We start from the raw sequence: 23,321 nt of genomic DNA, 5'->3' as shown, positions 1-23,321 counted from the left end.
TGCTTATTTTGTGTTCACATGTCTTAATCTCACCCAGCCAGTCTATTGTTTTCAATATATGATCCATAAATAATATGAACAACAGTGGAGACAGGTTGCAGCCTTGTCTTACCCCTGAAACTACTCTGAACCATGAACTCAATTTACCGTCAACTCTAACTGCTGCCTGACTATCCATGTAAAGACCTTTAATTGCTTGCAAAAGTTTGCCTCCTATTCCATAATCTCGTAGAACAGACAATAACTTACTCCTGGGAACCCGGTCATATGCCTTTTCTAGATCCATAAAGCATAGATACAATTCCCTGTTCCACTCATAACACTTCTCCATTATTTGCCGTAAGCTAAATATCTGGTCCTGACAACCTCTAAGAGGCCTAAACCCACACTGATTTTCAACCAATTGGTCCTCAACTAATACTCGCATTTTCCTATCAACAATACCTGAGAAGATTTTACCCACAACGCTGATTAAAGAGATACCTCTGTAGTTGTTACAAACATTTCTGTTTCCATGTTTAAAGATTGGTGTGATTACTGCTTTTGTCCAGTCTGATGGAACCTGTCCCGACTCCCAGGCCATTTCAATTATCATGTGTAGCCATTTAAGACCTGACATTCCACTGTATTTGATGAGTTCCGACCTAATTTCATCCACCCCAGCTGCTTTATTGCACTGCAATCTATTGACCATTTTCTCCACTTCTCAAATGTGATCCTATTTCCATCATCATTCCTATCCCATTCTACCTCGAAATCTGAAACGTTACTGATCGTATTTTCACCTACGTTGAGCAACTCTTCAAAATATTCCCTCCATCTGCCCAAGGCATCCATAGGATTCACCATCAGTTTTCCTGACCTGTCCAAAATACTTGTCATTTCCTTCTTACCTCCCTTTAGAATACTGCTAAATACACTCCAGAATGGTTTTCTAGCAGCTTGACCCATAGTCTCCAACCTGTTTCCAAAGTCTTCCCAAGATTTCTTCTTGGATGCTGCAATTATCTGTTTGGCTTTGTTTCTTTCTTCAACATAACTTTCTCTGTCTACCTGAGTTCTGGTATGTAGCCATTTTTGATACGCCTTCTTTTTCCTTTTACAGGCTGCCTTGACTGTGTCATTCCACCAAGCTGTTTGCTTCATCCTACTTTTACATACTACTGTTCCCAGACATTCTTTAGCCACTACTAGTACTGTGTCCCTGTACCTTGTCCATTCCTTTTCCAATGACTGTAATTGGCTACATTCAACTAACTGGTACCTTTCTGAGATCGCTGTTATGTACTTGTGCCTGATTTCCTTATCCTCCTACATGTGGACCTGACCTCCTGCACTTTCGGCCTCACAATCCCAATTTCACTGCAGATTAAATAATGATCAGTGTCATCAAAGAATCCCCTGAATACACGTGTGTCCCTCACAACCTTCCGGAATTCCTGATCTGTTATTATGTAGTCAATGACAGATCTGGTTCCCCTGCCTTCCCAAGTATACCGGTGAATGTTCTTATGTTTAAAAAAGGAGTTTCTGATTACTAAGCCCATACTGGCACAGAAATCCAAGAGTTGTTTCCCGTTCCTGTTGGCCTCCATATCCTCTCCAAATTTACCCATAACCTTTTCATACCCTTCTGTTCGATTTCCAATCCTGGCATTAAAATCACCCGTGAGCAGAACACTGTCCTTGTCCTTTACTCTAACAACTACATCACTGATTGTGTCATAAAAACTATCCATTTTATCTTGATTTGTCCCTTCACAATGCGAATATACTGACACAATCCTAATTTTCTTGCTAGACACTGTCAAATCTATCTACATCAGTCGTTCGTTTACATGCCTTATTGCAACTACGCTGGGTGCCATTTCTTTCCTGATGTAAAGCCCTACACCCCATTGCTCTATTCCTGCTTTGACTCCTGACATGTAGACCTTGTATTCTCCCACTTCCTCTTCTTTCTCACCCCTTACCCGAATGTCACTAACAGCTAAAACGTCCAGCCCCATCTTACTTGCAGCCTCTGCCAGCTCTACCTTCTTCCCAGAGTAGCCCCCATTAATATTAATAGCTCCCCCTCTCATTACCATTTGTTTGCCAAGTCCCATCTTAGGAGTCCCTGGTTTGTCAGTTAGAGGTGGGACTCCGTCACCTCCAAAGGTCCGAGGCATTTTGCTCTGATTGTTGACAGCATCATATTTAAAGTACCGGGGAAGCAGGTTGCTAGCCTTACTTGCCCCGAGTCCCATTGGGTTTTACCCCTAACGGTTGAGGGACTAGCCGGTGGATTTGGTAGTCTTTGCCGTATGAGCACAAAGGTGACCACGACTCAGAATATGTCCGAGATGCCCAGCCTTATTCCAAAGTAACTGGTATCCCGACTGTCGGGACCACTTACCTGGCCACTCATACGTTGCCCGTGGTTCATGAACTAGGACATGACTACAGGAACCCACACCATGAACCACAGTAATGCTAAAAATAATTTGTGCATTCACACATGTTAAATATAATTACACACAATTTAGAACTGTTAATCCAGTGGCAAGAGCGACATTTTTAAACGTCACTGAAGAACGAGAGTGGCAGCATGTTTATAATGCAGATAAAGCAGGTAATAAACATAATTATCACTTGAAGGAAGACAGCTTCCCAGCAAAGACTGCATTTGTAAAACATTTATTTATTTTGTCCGGTTTCGGGGAACAGAGTTACCAAAATCGGATCTGTGAATAGTGTGCACAAGTGTGAAATATCAAATTATGGAAAATAACATACTGTGTCATAAATACACTCCTGGAAATGGAAAAAAGGACACATTGACACCGGTGTGTCAGACCCACCATACTTGCTCCGGACACTGCGAGAGGGCTGTACAAGCAATGATCACACGCACGGCACAGCGGACACACCAGGAACCGCGGTGTTGGCCGTCGAATGGCGCTAGCTGCGCAGCATTTGTGCACCGCCGCCGTCAGTGTCAGCCAGTTTGCCGTGGCATACGGAGCTCCATCGCAGTCTTTAACACTGGTAGCATGCCGCGAGGACCATTCGCAACCGTCTCCATGAAGCTGGGCTACGGTCCCGCACACCGTTAGGCCGTCTTCCGCTCACGCCCCAACATCGTGCAGCCCGCCTCCAGTGGTGTCGCGACAGGCGTGAATGGAGGGACGAATGGAGACGTGTCGTCTTCAGCGATGAGAGTCGCTTCTGCCTTGGTGCCAATGATGGTCGTATGCGTGTTTGGCGCCGTGCAGGTGAGCGCCACAATCAGGACTGCATACGACCGAGGCACACAGGGCCAACACCCGGCATCATGGTGTGGGGAGCGATCTCCTACACTGGCCGTACACCACTGGTGATCGTCGAGGGGACACTAAATAGTGCACGGTACATCCAAACCGTCATCGAACCCATCGTTCTACCATTCCTAGACCGGCAAGGGAGCTTGCTGTTCCAACAGGACAATGCACGTCCGCATGTATCCCGTGCCACCCAACGTGCTCTAGAAGGTGTAAGTCAACTACCCTGGCCAGCAAGACCTCCGGATCTGTCCCCCATTGAGCATGTTTGGGACTGGATGAAGCGTCGTCTCACGCGGTCTGCACGTCCAGCACGAACGCTGGTCCAACTGAGGCGCCAGGTGGAAATGGAATGGCAAGCCGTTCCACAGGACTACATCCAGCATCTCTACGATCGTCTCCATGGGAGAATAGCAGCCTGCATTGCTGCGAAAGGTGGATATACACTGTACTAGTGCCGACATTGTGCATGCTCTGTTGCCTGTGTCTATGTGCCTGTGGTTCTGTCAGTGTGATCATGTGATGTATCTGACCCCAGGAATGTGTCAATAAAGTTTCCCCTTCCTGGGACAATGAATTCACGGTGTTCTTATTTCAATTTCCAGGAGTGTATAATAGAGCTATTATTAAACATACCCAGGTAAAAGTTACTGCAGGAGCCAAAGAGCCATAAATGTACTCAGTATCTTAATTAAGTGGATAACTGACGTAAGATGTATTCGCATGTGAGAGTTAAAACCATTATTTATAAAATGTTTCCTCAAATGCATCCGTCCATTTTCACAAGTCACAAAGTACACCACTGATACAAGATCGCCGCTGAACTGACACGCGGCGAAATTTATTGGACAACAGGTTGACATTTAGCGCTGCTAGAGGCCATTTGTGTATTCATGTGATCGCCAGTTGCAAATGTAAATCCGTAATTTTAATGAAATATCGTAACTGGTGGACAGTTTCACAATTTTTGTAGCAGGTAAAAGCCAAAAAATTTTCTAGATACAGAAAGAGCATACGAAATCATGTAGAGACAAAGCACTAGGTTGAAAGAAATAACACGTCGTTAAGGCTGCAACCAAAGTCGTATTTCAAAATCCTGTGTATGTGCAACGTCAGATACCACACATAGTAATCGCATAGTATCATTTACTGACTATGTGCTTGCACAAAAGAAACCCAGTTGACGACGAGATTGCTCAATTTAGACCCCCACGTGTAGCGCGTTATGTAGATGACGAAGAGGCTATCCTAAATTACATAAATTCAACTCAAATACATACTTACAGTGCTGAACGCATTACAGGATCTGCGCAGAAATGCCTGTTAGATGTACAACATGATGCGTAGCCAGATTTTCACGTATCATTTTGGAGAATCAACCACCGTTCTAAAGGGAAAATACATTAAAATCTCGAAACCAAGGTAATGCTATGCTAGTGGTGAAAAACTTCGCTGATACCATAATAAAAGTTACATATAATATGAATGCAGTCTCAAGAATGACGAGTAATTGCGTGACATAATGTCCGTGAATGCAAGAAAGAATATACGACGTAGGTACACAAAGGTTCATAGCAAACTCAGTAGTCCTTGCGTAATCCAGTTTAAGGTACATGAAACAAGGTGACGTTCAGCTCTAAGTTAACGTGAAACGTTAAGTATAATATGCGATTCACAGCTCAGGGTGTATGTGTGTGGTGACACATGAAAACCTAAAAACCCACTAAGTAGGCTACAGCATTTCCTTGCAAATTTTTTAGATGTTTTCTGAGAACCCTACTAAGAGGAACTACAACAAAGGAAATTGCAATTATAGTACACTAAGAAACATTTTAAAAAAGTCGTTATCTGCAAACCTAAATAGTCACTGAGAACAGTATTGCTGTATTATGTAGATGACGAAGAGGCTATCCTTCATATCTAAATTCAACACCTGTGACTTCACTATATACTTATAGTGAAGAACGCATTAGAGGAGGTCATCCGCTCAAAAAGCCTGTTAGATATTCGACATGATACCTAGCCCGAGGTCTAATTTTGGGCTCCTTTCCTCTTTTTATTAGTACGAAAGAAGAAAGTGGAGCTGCAATCCAACAGTTTCGAGGAGAAGATGACTACGTGAAGATGCGGGATGTCGTGAATGACGCTGCTACAGATATTCAGGCAAAACTAAGTAACACAACTCGCTGAGCTTCAAAAGGAAGAGTTGAGAGAGAGATTGCAGTGTCACCCACACCAGACTAGTAATAGGATGTCTTTGCAAAATAAAAATAAAGCCTCATGAGGCACTTCGTATAAAATTTTACACTATGCCATCAGCCGAGAATCCTGCCATCGACAGAGAGGTACTGTGATTGCTGGAAATGGGAATCACGGAGCGATTAGAGAGGGAGCACAAAAGTCCCATTCACGCAGAAATGAAGCAAAACGGAACTGTCAGAACTGTTTTGGATCTCCGAACAATCAAGCTTACCAGGCTTCCACAAAGGTATCATCCCGAGAATTTAGGACAGACACTACTGTTATCTAAAAGCACCAAATATCTGAGCAGTTCAGGCATCACAAGCAGTTATTGGCAACTTTTACTGCAGCCAGAAAGCCGAAAAACACTGCGTTTATACATACTGGTTGGAGCTACCAATTAAAGAGAAAGCCATTTGCTCCGAATGTATCCTCTGCCACCTTTTTAGGGCCGGAACTACTTAAATGTGTTAACTGCCAATGTCAGTGTTAGTTTAATTGGTTCAGCGCCGTGGAATTAACATCTCGACATCTTATATTGCGTCCTCAGTACATTTATGAGAGCTAAAGTTACCGCAAAGTTAACGAAGTAATGGTTTCGAAACGAGCAAATAAGGTATTTCGGGCATGTAATTGGTCGAAAAGGCATTGGACCCAACCCACAGGAGATGAAGACAATTGAGAACTCTCTTGTTGCAAGCCGAAAACAGTTGAAGCCATATTTAAGATTTGCTGGGTTTTACTGTCGCTTCTTTGTCGGACGCAGCCTTTCGTCACCTAATCTACTACAAATTAATAAAGAAAGATGCAGTTTGACCTGAGGATACGAATGGCAGAAAACTTTTGAAAATATTCGTTCCAACTTTTTATCACCCACCAATTCTAAATCTCCTGGATTTCTCACAACAGTTTTACTCACGGTCAGGTACACCGAGTTTGTGAGCGAGTGATATGCCTTTCCAGTGATCGAGGCCGATGTTTGAAGCGAGCACCGCAAATAGAAAAAAAATGAGAGGAAGTACAATCACAGCTGTATCTTTACAAGGTATTTATTTTATCACACGACTAGTTTCGGCGGCACATTACCACCATCTTCAGGCCCTATTTGCCATAGAACAAAAACACAACGACAGTATTAGGAAACCAAACAACTATGAAACAACGGACACATAAAATTATGAGACTCTAATGTATTATTTAAAGTAACCTTAACGTAATATTCTACAACGTACCAATAGAGCACATATATCAATACCTATTTTTTCTTCTATAGTCCAGAAATATATAAGCTTACAAAACATGAACACAAAATAAAGCTGAATCACAGTCACAAAACATATGGCTGTCATATGCAAAGCCATTGACGTTTAAAAGGCAATTTTCTCTCCTTTCACAACAAATCATTAAAACATTACAATGTACCACTGTATAAATTTAACAAAGGGGCCCAAATATCAGACATAATCCAACTAAAAATGTTCGTTAATATTTAAAGACGTATGCCAAAGGTATTGTAAGGGGTCAGGCAAATCCAACACCCTGACATGATAGCAAATCCGGCAGCCAGGTAGCCTTTTTAAAACCAACTTCGGTAAATTGTAGTAAAGAGAAGTTAGGCGAGTTGCTTCCAAGACGGCGAGATGTGTGGAGCTGCACCGCCCGCCCCCCCCCCCCTCCCCCCACACCCCCCCTGACGCTGCCTGACCAACGACAAGGCAATGAACCCACGAAACGCCCCATGAGAGCGCATAAACCTTCACTCAGAACTGCAGAAGTCTCATCTGTTACACCCTATTTTTGCGTAATACTAGTGTCGATCGTCAATTAAAGCTCATGGTGTTCACATTTGCCACTTGCAGTAAAAATCCGAAACGCGATGATTTTTCTGTTATATAGTTATTGAGAAGCCACATCAGCCACTATAATTTACGACAAGTTAGATAAGTAATTAAAGGTAATTGAGGGTCACTGTAGACCATTTTGATAGTTTTCTCTTTTGTGAAACTTAATTTAAACCTAGATTATAGATGTGATATGGCATAGGTCATCCTTCGATCCATTGTAGAACTTGGAAACCCATTCAGGGAATATTAGTTCACATTTTTGTTGAACGCAGTTGGTTTTTACCATCCTGTATTAAAACATTTCCTTTTATCAATAGTGCAATTTATAAACAATGTTTTGTGAGTAGAATAAAATTTCCAATGGTAAACTTAACTGCTTTTTCGACCTTATTTTACCAGCTAACTAAAAATAGGAAAGCCTTGAACCCCTTCCACTAAATTAGGTTAGTATTATGATTCTTTTTACAGGGAGTGCAGTGGAGCTGACGCTGAAATCATTAAGTATTCGATTATATCATCGCTAGTCTCACTGAACTCTACATGTCATGTGTGGTCTGGCGTCTCCTTCCCAGCAACAGGTCCCGCGTTCAAACTAATCAGTTCCCTAAAAAACACACTCAGAGCGTCGTTGCGCGAAAGTGGTAGGGAGACACGACTTAGAACAAACAGACACCACGCAGAATGTTAGAGCATATGTAACAACCTAACGGTAGAAGTGAAAGTAACCTGGTACAGATTATCCACAGACCCACTGCAACTGTGCGTGAACCACACAGTTTTGTGACAACCTATCTTCAAAAGCTGAGAAGGCCCTCCTCTCAAGACCCTTGATAGCTAACCTTTAAATAACCTAATACAACAGGTCTCAAATATTACGTTCACTATTACACTCATGTGTGATAAACACCTAACCACAAGAAACAAAACTAAAATACCCGCTTCAAACAGTATATTTCGCCTAGAAATAAAACCTAAGAACATGAAAACACATTTAAATATCTACAACCTAACTGCTACAACTTCATCGTCTCACGATTGGTGACTGGTGCCCAAGACAATTTGATAGCCTGTGGTCTCCATCACACACAATACATAAATATGTAGTTCAGTCCACAGTCAGGTAAGTTGTAACGACACTAAAAATGCGTTGCAATCCATTCTGAAAGACCCATTACTTATTACAAAAACTTTAAACCATAATATCTGAAACGTCACATGCTTTGACATGGCGATGCGATGTATATGGAGTCAAAGAGAAAAGAAGAAATATAAACTAGACCTTGACCTCTGTGATATCAAACCACAAAGTATCACGCCGTAAGAAGTGTTGAAGCAATTCGTCATCGACATGAAGAAGGGTAATTATCAAGTAAGCGATGCTAAGCAAAAGCATAACAATTTTTCAAGTGTCGATGTCGTGTTTTTGAATGAATTTCACATCTGTGTTTTGATCTGATCTGAGAAATGAAAGGGCGTTCCACTTCCAAGAGTAACATATGGGGTAAGGGACTTTACTGTTCGTACTACGCTTGAAACTTTACCCTCCTTACTTCACCCCTGAAAACAGTGTTTGTAACTCAGAACAGCATCTCAGAAACAAATATTGTTTAATAAATTTAAAGAAGTCAACATAATGGAGTTAATCATAATCAGATGCGTCTTTCCTTAGACATTGTTAATGCAGATAAGGATAGTATAAAGGAGGGAATGGCTCCCCAGAAATTGGTAATGAGAATTTTCTTTACCCGAAAATTAGAGATCTCACCATTAAGAGACGGATTTACCACAAAAATACATCCCAAAGTCATACTTTCTAGCATCTCACACATATCGTTTCAGCATGGCTTTAAATAGCTTTCGATCAAACTATCGACGCAGTAGAAAGGGTTTGAAGGAGTAACGAGGGCAATAATTTCCCTTGTATACTTCTGTTGAAGAACTTTTATCGTTTTCGAGATTATGTACTCATCGTTAGACGTCTTGTATGTCTTCATCAAAACAAGTACGTGTCGTCATTCCACGCTGCTTTAACTCATTCGTAGTTGTCGAGCGATGGTCACTCTGCAAACTATGACGAAATGTTTTCATTGGTTGAGAGATCTGGAGAATTTGCTGCCCCGGGCAACTGTCGGGCATTCTCTGTATCGAGGTTCATCAGGACAAAATATGCAAAACGAAAACCTGCTTGTTTGTTGAAATACAGCATCTCGGAGATGGGACACGGCCACCGGCCTTGACACGGCAGAAAAGTAACGGCTGCTGTCAAAAGCGTAGGCCTGTAGGGTATGAGAGCCAGAGTTTGTAGTGTTGCCCACCTAACGCCACCCCATATCACCACACCAGGTGCTGGGCCTGTATGACCATGACGGGAATCTAGCCATATTCGTTCTCGGAACCGAGAGAGAGAAAGAGACATACACACATACGCACCGGGTATGTCCATCGATGTGAAGGTCGGGGATGACATATTTCTTCCCAACAGAAACATCACACAAAAATATGTCAGATGCATCACTAAAAAGCAGAGTTGCGCTCTACCAAAACTACAGTCCGGTCATATTCGTACAACATGTAAATGACGTAGTAAATTGTAGGACAACCGGTATTATTGGTAGCTTTGCTATGGAAAGAAACATAACCTATTCATCACAGAGTAACACTTGCAACCTGCGTCCTCAATTATTTGCTGGATGCATTCCAGTCTCTGTCTTCCTCTAAGTTTCTGCCCTCTCCTTACCAAACATAAACTGTATTTTATAAGGAATAAAAATCACTTGATCTCGTATCGCCTGCGATTTTATGTAACCAAAACAATTGCTTTTGATGCAAGAACAATTTACCTGCACAAAAGTAACAAATCTGTGTTCTTGTATTTTGTTCTGAATAGGAGGTTCTTCATAATGATCAAAAGCAATAGTTTCCTATTATTGATAAATGCCAAAGTTATTTATACATAACAAAATCATGTTTTCTAAAAGCTCTACGAAGTGTTGAAGCGATGCTTGATACGATGTTATCTTAAGTTTCTTTTTTCTTTTTTAATTTTAACTTTTTTAGAGAAAATTACGTTTTCTAGCGTTTTATAATAAATCTGTGTTTTTTTTATTTTACTACAACATCCGTCTGTTTCACGTTAAAAATCAATCATTTTGGAATAAAACCTAGATTAAATACTGACAGTTTCAATTTGGCAGTAAATACAGTTCACTTTTAAGAAACAGACAGGAGGATAACTACGTAAAACAAAAATGTTCTGTAGGTAATGTGGTCCTTTATTCTCATATATCTTCTGTTTCTACATGGTTCATTGGTTTCAGTTTCTAGGGTTATCTAATAAGACACTAATCCATATACGAGGGTTATTCGGAAAGTAAGGAACGATCGGTCACTAAATGGAAAATACAGTGAAAATCTGATGAAGCTTTGCACAGATGCGTTCGGCACTGAGTCTAGTACGTCCGTCGATCGCATCATGTCGCTCTTTTCAGTTCTGAGCTCACAGTGAGAACCTAAAGATGGCTAGAAATTAGCGTCTCCCGCCAAGTATTTCGCCTGAAGCTATGCATTCCACATAACATAACTGTCATGTGGTTCGTTCTACACGACAATTCTCCGCCGCACCCTGCAGGGGCAATGAAGATGCTCCTGCAGCGTTTTCCATGGGAAGTTTTTGATCGCCCACAATACAGCCCGTAATTGGCTACCCCTGAGGTCATCTCTGCTCAAATGAACCGCTGGCTATGGAGGCAATATTCTGACACAGACAACGAGCTGCAGTCCAGAGTAGAAAACTGTCGAAAAGCACTGGCGGCTGTCTTCCATAACGAGGGAATTGAAAAGTTGGTACAACGCTACAACTGATGTCTAAGTCTGAGCGGCGACTGTGTAGAGAAGTAGCTGGAAGGCGTAGCTAGACGTCGCAAGTAAAACAGTTTTGATTTTCACTGTTATTTCCATTTCGCGCCCTATTGTTCCTTACACTCCGGGTAGCCCTCGTACAAACAAAGCGATCGAAATGAGGTAACGCCCAATAATATTCAACACGCCTAACTATTTATAACGCACTTACGATCTTAGCTGACCAAAGATGCTAGGAAAACTACCATAGCCTACACTCACCTGTGATAACCTGTGGTATGCTCCGGCAGTTTTACAACTGTACTGAAACATTTTCTTGTAAACAAAGTATATGCTGCACGTGTAATGCCACAGGCTCTATAGTAAGACAATCAATAACTTAAAAAAACTTGGGTCCTCTTGAAATGAGTGGTGTACAACAAAAATTACTTCAGAGTTGACTAAGTTGTAGTTCATAAGGTTGACAAAGTTAAAATGCGAAGCGTAACATAAAGTTTACTTAAACAAGTTATGTTCTGAAACAGGAACCAAAAATTAAAATGTGGACTCTTCTGCAGATGTTTAAGTACAAAAGTTGTAACGTGCTCACAGCACTTGCAATTTCTTGGAGTCGTACTTCACTGGCGAAGCCGCGACGAGAGGACCAAAATAAAATTGTCTGCGTTTGTACATATACGACTAGTCCGACACTGCGAAGGTGGTGGTGAAGTAGTGAATCAGAGTACACCAAGGCCTCCCCGCGTGGCACTGTTACTTTCACGAAATTCTGATGGAATGTTATCTATCCCTTCTGCCTTATTTGACCGTAAGTCCTCCAAAGCTCTTTTAAATTCCGATTCTAATACTGGATCCCCTATCTCTTCTAAATCGACTCCTGTTTCTTCTTCTATCACATCAGACAAATCTTCACCCTCATAGAGACTTTCAATGTATTCTTTCCACCTATCTGCTCTCTCCTCTGCATTTAACAGTGGAATTCCCGTTGCACTCTTAATGTTACCACCGATGCTTTTAATGCCACCAAAGGTTGTTTTGACTTTCCTGTATGCTGAGACTGTCCTTCCGACAATCATATCTTTTTGGATGTCTTCACATTTTTCCTGCAGCCATTTCGTCTTAGCTTCCCTGCACTTCCTATTTATTTCATTCCTCAGCGACTTGTATTTCTGTATTCCTGATTTTCCCGGAACATGTTTGTACTTCCTCCTTTCATCAATCAACTGAAGTATTTCTTCTGTTACCCATGGTTTCTTCGCAGCTACCTTCTTTGTACCTATGTTTTCCTTCCCAACTTCTGTGATGGCTCTTTTTAGAGATGTACATTCCTGCCTACTGCGCTATTCCCTATTGCTGTATCTATAGCGTTAGAGAACTTCAAACGTATCTCGTCATTCCTTAGTACTTCGGTATCCCACTTCTTTGCGTATTGATGCTTCCTGACTAATATCTTGAACCTCAGCCTACTCTTCATCACTACTATATTGTGATTTGAGTCTATATCTGCTCCTGGGTACGCCTTACAATCCAGTATCCGATTTCGGAATCTCTGTCTGGCCATGATGTAATCTAATTGAAATCTTCCCGTATCTCCCGGCCTTTTCCAAGTATACCTCCTCCTCTTGTGATACTTGAACAGGGTATTCGCTATTACTAGCTGAAACTTGTTACAGAACTCAATTAGTCTTTCTCCTATTTCATTCCTCGTCCCAAGCCCATATTCTCCTGTAACCTTTTCTTCTACTCTTTCCCCTACAACTGCATTCCAGTCGCCCATGACTATTAGATTTTCGTCCCCCTTTACGTACTGCATTACCCCTTCAATATCCTCATACACTTTCTCTATCTGTTCATCTTCAGCTTGCGACGTCGGCATGTATACCTGAACTATCGTTGTCAGTGTTGGTCTGCTGTCGATTCTGATTAGAACAACCCGGTCACTGAACTGTTCACAGTAACACACCCTCTGCCCTGCCTTCCTATTCATAACGAATCCTACACCTGTTATACCATTTTCTGCTGCTGTTGATATTACCCGATACTCATCTGACCAGAAATCCTTGTCTTCCTTCCACTTCACTTCACTGACCCCTACTACATCTAGATTGAGCCTTTGCATTTCCCTTTTCAGATTTTCTAGCTTCCCTACCACGTTCAAGCTTCTGACTTCCACGCCCCGACTCGTAGAACGTTATCCTTTCGTTGATTATTCAATCTTTTTCTCATGGTAACCTCCCGCTTGGCAGTCCCCTCCCGGAGATCCGAATGGGGGACTATTCCGGAATCTTTTGCCAATGGAGAGATCATCATGACACTTCTTCAATTACAGGCCACATGTCCTGTGGATACACGTTACGTGTCTTTAATGCAGTGGTTTCCATTGCCTTCTGCATCCCCATGTCGTTGATCATTGCTGATTCTTCCGCCTTTAGGGGCAATTTCCCACCCCTAGGACAGGAGAGTGCCCTGAACCTCTATCCGCTCCTCCGCCCTCTTTGACAAGGCCGTTGGCAGAATGAGGCTGACTTCTTATGCCGGAAGTCTTCGGCCGCCAATGCTGATTATTTATCAAAATTTAGGCAGTGGCGGAGATCGAACCCGGGACCGAAGACGTTTTGATTATGAATCGAAGACGCTACCCCTAGACCACGAGTACTAACTCTAAGTCTATTCCATGCCTAAAGGTATGTGAGGTGACTGATCCTGCACGGTCTAGCGAACAAGTATGTCAAGAAATATGTTTGCCCTTTCAGGTGCTAGTAGGGTGTTGCCGATGGGATCCTGGATTGCGTTGAATGTCGGTCTCCTGATCCCATATTCGCCTGATAGCCCTGGGAGCCTGACGAGCCAGCGCAGGAACGTCCCAGAACGGTGAACCACATCTTCGACACGCCACAATCCCGCCGCTGTCACGTACTCGTAGATGTTTCTCCTTCTTAGACAATGCACAACACTACCTTTTCAGAAGTGCGATACCTGAATGAGAAACACTGTGAGCTAAATGAAACTTCAGGGTTTGTGAGGATATGTAACCTTATTTTAGTTATTACAAAATCGAATCAAATTTATAAATAACCCATGTTTCGAAATGACGTTGTAAGTTCTCTGTCCTAGATGGAAAACTGATTTCACTCTCACAAAGCCACTGTAATTTTTCCTGAGGCATGCTGGCAGACAACTGTCTTTTAGCTCCTGGCTAATGGCAGTGAGAAGGAGTAGACATCTGAGTTGGTCCGTCACAAGTTCCGGCAGGGATCGATTTGCGGATCTTGCTAGGCATGGCAGTACTTCGACATCACGCAGACCACAGAGGACTTGCCGTGTGTCCTATTGAAATGTGGCATCGCGATGCTGTCACATCAGAGCTAATACATGACGACCCAAGATATCCGTGATATACCGTTGTGATGTCCGATTTCCCTCAATCACTCTAGCGTTGATCTGATGTCATATCTGATGACTCCCCACACCATAACGCTAGGAGTGACACCACTGTGCCTGTCCAAAACAATAGAAGAATGAGACCCCTTTCCTGGTCCAAACCATATTAGTCGACAATTGTCATACCGGAAAGTGGAGAAGCGCAGTTTATCTCTGAACCCAATACAATGCTCAAAATGTTCAAATGTGTGTGAAATCTTATGGGACTTAATTGCTATGGTCATCAGTCCCTAAGCTTACGCACTACTTAACCTAAATTATCCTAAGGACAAACACACACACCCATGCCCAAGGGAGGACTCGAACCTCCGCCGGGACCAGCCGCACAGTCCATGACTGCAGCGCCTGAGACCGCTCGGTTAATCCAGCGCGGCCAATACAATGCTATTCGTCAGCAGCCCATACTGCCCGGTGAAGGCAACACTCCAAACGCAGCTGTTTTTGTTGCGGTATTAACGAAATCTTACACATAGGTCGGCAGTTTCCTAACCCGCCACCTGCTGGTCTCGAAACAATGTTCCTGGAAGGTGCAGGGAGTCCATTTCTTGTTCTCGGATGACAGGCGATGATATCAAGAGCGTACAATGTGCCATGGGCACAGTACGACTATCCTCCCTTTTGGTGGTCAGACTTGCTCGGTTAACTTTGATTATGGCCTCAGTTTAGTCAGGAAGAGACTCTCCAAGTGTGTACAGGTACAGGAAATTTTGTTGCGGCCGCTAATTGATGATCAGATCACGTACAGCCACCAATCTGTGGACATGTTGGCTGCTACGTTTCTCTCACCGTTCCAAGTGATAATACAAATTAATTAAGACGGTATGATTTAACGGAACAATTGACTGAGGAAGGCTGTCTGAGGATATTTCAAACCAGGATTGTATGCGAGCAATCCTGTGAACACAGCTGTAGCTGTCATGCAAGATCGAAGTGCCCAGTGCATAGTCGTCATGAATATGGGGAGGAAAGTCCAGCACTTGGTTACCTAGAACGTTGAAATAAACAGCCCGCTTCGTGTTCACGTAACCTGGCTGGTTGGACCCATGCCATGTTACGAAAAACACGCCTTAAACATCGCAGAAGTCCTCAAAAGATCATGGTAGCTTTTCTGGCTCCTACTTCTCACCCGCACACCGTACGTTAAATGCTCCATCGGTCTCCAGGGGCTTCAGTTAACTACTACCCAGTTAAAATTAAAAGGAAGGTCAGCGTTGGCCGTTTCTGTATTATTTGGTTCAATGAAGATATGCAGCTTTATGAACGACAGTCAGAAACGGCTTTTAACGAGGTATCCAATTCCGTTCCATGCAGTGCGTTTGAAAAATGATTGAATTCACTGACTGTTGCAGTTCCTGTCGTGTTTAAAGCCGATTGTCATTGACAAGGCGTGACGCAGGTCTCCAGTCGCCGTCAGATTGTTTCTTTTGGCGACCAGTGTTCTTACGCCATGTTACCTGTGTAACAGGCTGTACTGCAGGGGTACGTGTGGCTGAGTGGTTCTCTGCTGGAGGTTTGATGGAGTGGGCGAAACAAGCAGCCAATTAGTTGGGACACTATACTGATTCCGAAGACTGCAAGAGCTGACAAGTGCGACAATTATCGCACAATCAACTTAATAACTTAAGGTGTCCAGGTTGCTGACAAGAATGGTTCAAATGGCTCTGAGCACTATGGGACTCAACTGCTGAGGTCATAAGTCCCCTAGAACTTAGAACTACTTAAACCTAACTAACCTAAGGACAACACACACAGCCATGCCCGAGGCAGGATTCGAACCTGCGACCGTAGCGGTCGCGCGGTTCCAGACTGTAGCGCCAGAAGCGCTCGACCACCAGTGGCCGGCTGCTGACAAGAATAACACAGCTCTACAAAATAAAATTTTTTTTTCGTTGCCAGGGAAGTTTGAACGAAAATGGGATATTGTTATGATACTCATTCCGAGTATATTTGCACTTTTTCCAAATTGGCTCTGGTTTTTGAGATATAGGTTATTTGTGGAAATGAGAGTTTCATGTGGAAAATATCGACTGCAGGGTCCATATATGGTGTAATGTATTTGCTACCTGTTTTTTAATTAGTGATATTGTACTATCTTTATTAAACAATTGTGCTCAGGGAGTGCATCTGTGTGGTTGAGGATTACATCATGCAAACATCACACTGTCAGCATGTGTTCAGTCCTGTTGTGCGGTGCGTGTGTTGAAGATATTGAGGGTTGTGCAGATTTGAATTCGGCGGTACTCGACATTCATTTGTTGGCCGAGGTAATCCCCGCAACAGCCGATAGGTAGCGTTCAGTGTAAACAAGAAAAATGGCGATGGTCGAAAGTCACACACATGTGCAGTGCAGCTTCAAGGAGATAGAACCTTTTCATCGTGACGTAGCAAATAAGAGGTGAGTATTCATTTCACACAAAACAATTAATGATGTTTGTTGGATGTGATTGACATGCAAATACAAGAAAGTTCTGCATAATATGTAGTATTTGTGCAATTTTGTTTTAGGAAAACATGAGTTCTTCACGCCGTCTTTGCGTGAACCATCCAGATGAGTTCTTCTACATTTGTGGTGAATACGTTCTTCAAAAGAACAGGAAGAATATCACTCCTTTTGTGAAGGAACCGTATCTGGCATATTTCGGAGTTAAACTTGGAGATCAAGACAAGGCGTGGGCACCCCATAAAGTTTGTAAATGCTGTGTGGAGTCCTTACGGCAGTGGACAAAACGAAAAAGGAAAAGCTTAAACTTCGGAGTGCCTATGGTATGGCGAGAGCAGAAGAACCATACAGATGATTGCTATTTTTGCATTGTTAATGTGAAAGGTTTTAATAGGTTCAAAAAACGAAAGTGGGAATATCCCGATTTGGAGTCAGCAAGAAGACCGGTGGTGCACAGCAACGATGTTCCTGTACCAACCTTCACAACATTACCCACGCTAACATCATCAGATGACGATGTGCACGGCGATGAATGTACAAGTAGTGGTTCGGAATACGAAGGACGTGAGACACAACCCCAGCAGTTCGACCAGAAGGAGCTCAGTGGCTTGATACGAGAACTCAATCTTTCAAAGCAAGCATCAGAACTCTTAGCATCCAGGCTTAAGGAAAAGAACTGTCTTCATCCAAGTGTTAAAATAACAGCTTACCGGACGAGAGAAGAAAACCTTCTTCCATACTTCAACCAAGAAGAGGTTATAGTGTATTGCAGCAATATACCTGGACTTTTACTTGAATTGGGGCTGCCGGAATATAGACCAGAGGACTGGCGTCTCTTCATAGACAGTTCCACTAGAAGTTTAAAATGTGTTCTCCTACGCAATGGCAATCGTTACGCATCTATTCCAATTGCCCACTCAACAAAACTTTGTGAAGCATATGCTAACATCAAGATGGTTCTGCAGAAAATTCAGTATATGCAGCACCAGTGGTTGATTTGTGTTGATTTGAAAATGGTGAACTTCTTGCTTGGACAACAAAGTGGATACACAAAGCACCCATGTTTTATCTGCATGTGGGATTGTAGGGCAAAGCACGAACATTGGAAGCAGAAAACATGGCCTCCAAGGGAACATATGGCTGTTGGTGAAGCAAACATCATTAATGAACCTCTGGTTAGTAGGGACAAGATTGTTCTTCCACCATTACATATTAAGTTAGGACTAATGAAGCAATTCACCAAAGCTTTAGACAGAAATGGTAATTGCTTCACATACATCTGGACTCAGTAGTGAAAAACTTAAGGCAGGAATATTTGATGGTCCTCAAATTCGCAGGCTCATCAGCGACACCAATTTTACAAGTGTCATGACTGTCACTGAAGCATCGGCCTGGAACAGTTTTGTCGCTGTTGTAAAATGTTTTTTGGGCAATCATAAAGCTCCCAATTACTAGGAACTGGTCAAAAACATGCTCACTAACTTTCAAAACTTAGGAGCTAACGTGAGCATAAAATTGCACTTCCTTCACAGCCACTTGGATCGATTTCCTCGTAATCTAGGTGATTTCAGTGAGGAACAAGGAGAGCGGTTCCATCAAGATATGAAAGGAATAGAAGAAAGATATAAAGGAAGATGGGACAGGCATATGATGGCAGATTATTGCTGGAATCTGCAACGTGACTGTTCTGAAGAGACCTATAAAAGGAAAGCGTGCAGGAAGCGGTTCGTCATGGACGGAAAATGATATACTTATAGAGAAACTTTTCAATTATGTTTTATACGTGGACAAATGCCTATCAGGTTTTCATAGAAGCTATTTATAAAGATTATTTTCTTTTTTCATTGTAGTTTGTAGCGCTCGAGTTCAGTATTAGCAATTTTTTCTAATTTTTTGAGTAAATCATGCATTATCTCAAAAACTAGAGCCAAACTGCATAAATGGTTGCTACATTCGTCCTCAGCACCACTAACCCATCCTAAAGCCACTCAAATATCCTTGGCAAGAAAATGAGTGTTGACCAGTGTAATATACAGAAGAATGGATAAGAAAATTGAGGATGCGTTAGATGATGGTCAGTGTAAAGAAATTCGTGTCTCCTAGTTTGACCCAGACTGCAACGTATTCGAAGTGTATCGGAATCGGTGACTTGCACTTGGGTACTGTTACTTGTCAGTTAGACTCTGGAAACGAAGGGACAGCCACCATTTTCAGTTGGGGTTTACGGCCGAATCGACCACTGGTCTCTCATGTCACAGAACTTATTGCGCTATTGGACCAAAGATCAAGCTGCCACAAAATTCGTAGATGAAGAAACGCATTGAGCATCACATCGCACATGACGGCAGGAAGTGAGCGATGACGAAAGCGGGAAATATAACGCAAGCTTTTTCGACGTAACAAACAATATCTAGTCTGCATCTTACTCGTTTTAGAAGTACATATAAAATCGCTACCGGAACTTTATTGCTTGTCCGTTGATAACGTATTCAATAAATAAAATAACATCAGTTTAACTAAGCGTTCGTCGATATGGACCAAGTGCTTGTATTAAAAAGTCTACCAGTTTTGGTGTCTTACTCGCTTGGTTGTATTTCTTGTTAGAACGTAAGCACCAGCTTCCTTCCATATGGGCAAACATCCAGAAGCCTATAATTTCTGAACAATATTGGCAGCATCCCGTCAGAACCCACAGAACTCTGAGCAACTCACCACGCGACGCTTGCTCAGCTATCACTGCAAGGAACGAAGAATCAAGTCTCGTGTGTGTACCCTTTCTCCACTATCCCTTCTTACTACAATACATTCCATTGATTCAGAAACTCGTTGTTTGTGCGTCCTCAATTAACATTCAAACTGCCGCTAATAGTTCGGCTTCCTCCTCTGCCACAAAACAATATCATTGGCAAAGGATGATAGTTTCACCTCATCACCTTTCCTCACATCCCTGCCATCCGACCATGCTTTCTTCATGTCTTCTCCACTGTCGCGTTAAACAGGGTGGGGGAAAGGCAGTATCCCTGCTTTACACCCTTCTCCATGGCAAAACATTCAGATTTCATGCCTTCAACACTTCATTTCACTCTTAGTTCATAGTGCACGTTCTCGCCAGCCTGATAAGTTTCAAAAGAATTCTTGAATCTTCCATTACCCATAATATGTTTTCTCTCTTAACACAATCATAGGCTTCCTTGATGCCTACACTTTTATGTTTGGTTTTTCGGTGATTTGATTTGACTAACTCACGATCGTGAACTAAAATGGAAGCTGTACCTCTCAACCATGCAACACAAAATCCCACGATGGACAAATCAACTAAACACCCTAGTCCGCATCTATAAAGCCTTAAAGCCACCAGTACTCTCTTAATCATATGTCGCCTGCCTTTACGTCCTAATAAATCCAACCGTTCCCCTCAAATCCGCGAATGCGATGTACTACTCCACGCCTTCTTTACCCGTTTACTACCCTACTAAGATCCCTAATTTACTCTCTCTCCTGTCGCACATTGAACACCTTCACATTTCCTACACTAACTGCCAATTTGACACTACTTACCCTATCGTTTCATTCCTGATTTTTAACCCATGTCCCCTGTCACGCTTGTACCAACACATCCCTCCTGACCTTCCAGTTATACACTCAAAACATCCTGCCACAATGAAACTTTAACCGACTTATCATTCCTTACCACGAAATCCACCAAAAGATCTACCCATCCAGTTTTAACATAATACTTCTCTCCCTCACAGTACCACAGGTCCTCTCTCATTTTTCCCCCTCCTCTCCCCCCCCCCCCCCCCCAACTTGCAACTTCATTTTCATTCTTTCTTAAAACTTGGTTCTCATCCCCAACTATCCCACATCCTTTCCAAAACATTCTCCTTCCAACAACCCACCTCAGCTACTTCTCACCTACTGTAATCGAATAAAAAAAGCACTCCATCTTCAGGCCACAAGTGGCCCATCGGGACCATCCGACCGGCGTGACATCCTCAGATATGGATGCGGATAGGAGGGGCGTGTGGTCAGCACACTGCTCTCTCGATCGTTACGATGGTTTTCTTTGACCGCAGCCGCTACTATTCGGTCGAGCAGCTCCTCAGTGGACGTCACGAGGCTGAGTGCACCCCGAAAAATGGCAACAGCGCATGGCAGTCAGGATGGTCACCCATCCAAGTGCCAGCCACGCCCGACGGCGCTTACCTTCGGTGATCTGACGGCAACCGGTGTATCCCCGGCAGCAAGGCCGTTGCCGTAATCGAATAAAGTGCTGCGTTTTCATAAATATTATCTCAGTGTGCAAACTTTGAAAAGGCAACACTGTTTCACACCTACTATATTTAAAATACAGTTTCCCGTTGGTATAATTTGGAAGCGATATATATATTTAATATCTTTTTCACTAACTGTCCCGTTATAATATGTTAATTTTCTTGACTGAAGAGTGGTAATGTAACGCTGTGGTGAGGGAATAAGTGATAATAACGGAAAGAAATTACAAACTTTTCAAAATCTGGCCTGGTACCGTTAGAGGTTTTCGTCCTTATAAAGTAGTAGACTTCGCTTTAAATTACGTGCGAAAATCTTTTATGCGCTACATAGTAATGCTATCTCCTATGCACCCATCCCCTCTAATTTTCACATTTGGATCTCATAACTTTCTTTATAGAACAAAATAAATAGAGCTCTTACATAGCTGTGCATTGATAGGTATTACAGACTATGTAAAAGAAAGTTCAACAAAATTTTTGCCTGTGTTATTGATGGTTTTGTGTGAATCCTCTCGGGCAAACGGACAAAATCCAAGTGATAATCTATTTCAGGGGGTACACTCTGAAGGATATGTGGGGTCATCGACGCGAGGGGAAATGTGGATTCTGAGTTTTGTAAATTTTGTCGGCAAAGGAGGCATGTACACAAGATCTTTAACATAACCTAATTGCTACGCATTAAATAGATGTAGTCACCTCTAATCGCTTTATTCATTTTGAAATGTGCCTTGTATTGGATGTAATATTGATTCTCGGCATTTATCTGACATCTTTCAGGGGTCCAAATCTGAATATCTAGTAATATTGCTGTTAATATAATGTGTGAACAAAAATTCACAGACTTGGACGCCACAGCGCGATTACTTACATACTAACACTACAAAAACGTCTGTAACAAAATTTAGTACCGTGTACGTTTTCGGTAGAAAATAGACTTCAAAGAAAGCCAATTTGGCAACTCTGTTAACACATGTAGGACAACTGTCTTTATTCGGTAATCTGTAGGTGTGCTGCTGATCTGGTGTAGTGGGTACAGTCTTGCATTAAAATTCTCGAGTTCCATTCAAGGGGCGCGTGTAATTGTCTAATTTTGTACTGCGTAATGTGGTTTCCGGCTAATTAATCGTTGTACAGTACTTTCAGCAAGTCTTGCACAAAACATCGCCAATTGTTTCACATTAACATTGAAATTACACTACCTTCGCGTCTGTTATTCCACTTTTAAGGAGGTATTTTGCTTTTAATCGTTAACTCTGTTCTCTTCCACGCCACTAAACCTCTCCGTTCCACCTGGTTTATTGTCATTATTGGTTCGCTTTTCTTCAGCTACACTCCTTCCCACGAAGTAAGGAAAAGAGCGACAGGCTGTGATATCGTCCAGAGACTGCGGTGCTCCACCACAGTTGGCAACATGCATCGACACCACAGGGAGTAGCGATGTCTTCTCGCTGCACTCCGCCACTACGAGTGGAAGGCGCTCCTGAAGACAAGCCTACTCTCTCAGCACCGCAGCGCCATCGCACGGAGGTGGATGTAGAGTCAAACATGGACTCGCTATGCCCCAGAAGCTCCAATGAAGCAGTCAGCACCATCTAGCTAGGAAGTCAGTGCTATTCAATTCTCAGCTGGAACTGTACGTTTGTAAATGTTAATAATCCACGCCCTCCCACGGCAATGTACACTCCTGGAAATGGAAAAAAGAACACATTGACACCGGTGTGTCAGACCCACCATACTTGCTCCGGACACTGCAAGAGGGCTGTACAAGCAATGATCACACGCACGGCACAGCGGACACACCAGGAACCGCGGTGTTGGCCGTCGAATGGCGCTAGCTGCGCAGCATTTGTGCACCGCCGCCGTCAGTGTCAGCCAGTTTGCCGTGGCATACAGAGCTCCATCGCAGTCTTTAACACTGGTAGCA

At 42.7% G+C, this 23,321-nt stretch overlaps 1 long non-coding RNA gene across 1 annotated transcript in view; it reads left to right on the top strand.

The window, feature by feature from the left end:
• LOC126473566 (uncharacterized) overlaps positions 1–23,055 on the top strand; it is a 62,131-nt gene extending 39,076 nt beyond the window's left edge. The window contains exon 4 of the long non-coding RNA XR_007586491.1: positions 22,724–23,055. This is a non-coding gene — a long non-coding RNA (uncharacterized LOC126473566). The remainder of the gene's footprint in view (positions 1–22,723) is intronic.
• The last annotated feature ends 266 nt before the right edge of the window (positions 23,056–23,321 follow it).

This window comes from Schistocerca serialis, chromosome 4, assembly GCF_023864345.2.
Source record: "Schistocerca serialis cubense isolate TAMUIC-IGC-003099 chromosome 4, iqSchSeri2.2, whole genome shotgun sequence".
Taxonomy (NCBI): Eukaryota; Metazoa; Arthropoda; class Insecta; order Orthoptera; family Acrididae; genus Schistocerca; species Schistocerca serialis.
The sequence above is the reverse complement of the archived record's forward strand: the minus strand, read 5'-3'. Positions and strand labels throughout refer to the sequence as shown.